We start from the raw sequence: 2,552 nt of genomic DNA on the forward strand, positions 1-2,552 counted from the left end.
CAATGCCAATCCACGTATTTGAAGAACAAATATTACAAAATGGGTTTAGGGTCTCATTGGTGGTGCGTGCAACATGTCTTGTGCGGGAGAACTTTCACAAACTAGGAGAAACCGTGCAGTTAAATGATCATTAACAGAACAAATAAAATGACAATTGATACAACTAATAAAACTAGTACCAAGTCCTTAATGGACTTCAGCATGTTCAGCACTCTAGCATCATACGTGTCATCTTGATGTTCTGCTTCAGCAGAGGTTACATCAACCCATTCGAATCCATTGCAACTGGTGGCTCCCTAATTGCAGGCATCATATATGGAAAATAATTACGTCAGAGTTAGACATAGGTGTCTTTTCTCCCACATACATATTCTTTAAATTAAAACTTACATAGGAGGTTAGACACTTCCAGAATGGCTTCCCTCGATTTTTTTTCAGATTTTGAAACCCGAAGCACCATTGTAGCTCCACAATAGTGACACCTCTTTGTTTGAGCGGGCGATGAAGACAAAGACATGTTCAATCTTCTCAGTTGTAACTCTTCTCACTCAGATCTTCTCACTGAAACCTCTTCGGACTCATACCTTCTCACTCATAGTTGTGATTCATACCCCTTCACTCATAACCCTAAACTTGTAACTCAGCTCTCTCTCATCTCTGCCCAAATCGAGTTATATTTATTTTTTTTGGGATAATTTGGTGGGTTGGTCACGATGTCGACACATGTACCGTCAGCATTGTGACATCTCTTAGCCCGAAAAGCAATATAAACTACTTCACTACCAATTATAATTTCTGAAAAATGAGGGGACAGTGCTTCAAATTTATTATTTTATTTATATTTCATTAAGGCAACTAGTTGGATAAGAATCCATAATTATTGGTTCCATTTTAATAACATTACTAGGGGTAGTTGGGTGTGGGAAAATGGAAAAGTATATGATGGGACCTTCTGTCACTAGTCAGTAATCCATCACATTTGTATCAATGAATTTGATAGTGGGATAATCCCAAATATGGCTATGCAAACAGCGATTTAATTAACTTTTTGACTGTCTAACTCTATATGCACCGTTTTGACGTTTTCCCTTCTTTTGTCTTCAGTTTTAATTCACTTCGGTTCAGTGTCTTTGAAAACGGTCAACTTCGAAATACCCCACCTGGAAACACCTTTTCAAAACACTATAAATCATCCGCTAAAACAAAACGTGTACCCCAAATATTCTCCTTTTGCACCTCTGCCACTCCTGAAATCGCTCCATTCCAAAAACTGTTCAATGAATTCGAAACACTTCACTACAATCGGAGGAAAGAGAAGGAAGCATGTCCATTTGGATATGCCCCAAGCCTTCATCCCGGAGTCCGCTTGGTTTCAAGTGATGTTATACGTGGCAACCGAATCATCGGAAGATCTCTTCCGTATGGCATCTGTGTGCCCATTGTTCCAAACTTTGGCAAACAGTCCACAAGTGTGGAACACCATTTCAATGGCAAAGTACCCATACCATCCTATCTGGTACCGTGCCAGACCTACGGTCCAGCATTTCTTGGAACAATGCAGGGCTTGCGATAACCCTGAGTCCATATTTAGAGAAGCATTCGATATTTTTTTCAAGCACGGTAAGGTGGAAGCGTTGTATGGGATGCGCAATGCAGCCACGGCAGGCCATATGGAAGCGGCTTATGTAGTTGGACTACTTGGTATGTCCGAAATTGGTCAGTCAAAAGAGGATGCATTACAATTCTTGTGTTCTTTGAATCAACGTAACAACATTGATATGAAAGGAACCAGGGATGCTTTGACACGAAGATTAAACACAGCATGTGGTGCAACACATATCGTAGATATGTTTGACTATGGGAAGATTAAGTTTAATCGCTGCAGCGCTTGTAACAACAATGAATGGTATTTTGTTATTCAAGGCTGGCCTAGTGAAGACAAGATAAATCCTGCCTTCTGGACTTGTTGCAATCGATGCAAATGGCACCGCGAGAGTATTTTTTGGTCCAAACTGATGCGTGAGTATGTTGTGCGAGGGAATCACGTTTTTTTGCATTAGTTTGAGTACACACAATTTACGGTTTTGATGCATTGTGGACTTGCTTCTCTTCACTTCTAGGTTGGCTGGCTACGTTGTACATATGTTGTATAAATGTTGTTTAAAAGTTGGTATTTTGTCATAAACCGTTTTATATATAAATGTATAATATTTATTATATAGGGGAATTATTACTTACATCATAGGCGGCTAGGATTGATATTTTACTGACACAGATATTTTGCTCACCGACCCCAATCTTCATATTTCGTAAACGAAAAGTCATGCATGGAGTAAATAGGTGTCTTTTCACCGGTGCTTGGGAATGACATTTTCCCACTCTGCAATGAAGGATTTGGTTACACGTTTCTTAAGCAAAAGTTGAACACTGAATGACGTTGAATAATTTTTTTGTGTGGAAGGAGTACAATGGATGACTTGTATATTTCCATATTATGTTTCAAAACATCCCTTAAACCTAAAAATGAATAAAATTAACAAATTGAAGAACAA

The sequence above is a fragment of the Prunus dulcis genome, unplaced genomic scaffold, assembly GCF_902201215.1.
Source record: "Prunus dulcis unplaced genomic scaffold, ALMONDv2, whole genome shotgun sequence".
NCBI lineage: Eukaryota > Viridiplantae > Streptophyta > Magnoliopsida > Rosales > Rosaceae > Prunus > Prunus dulcis.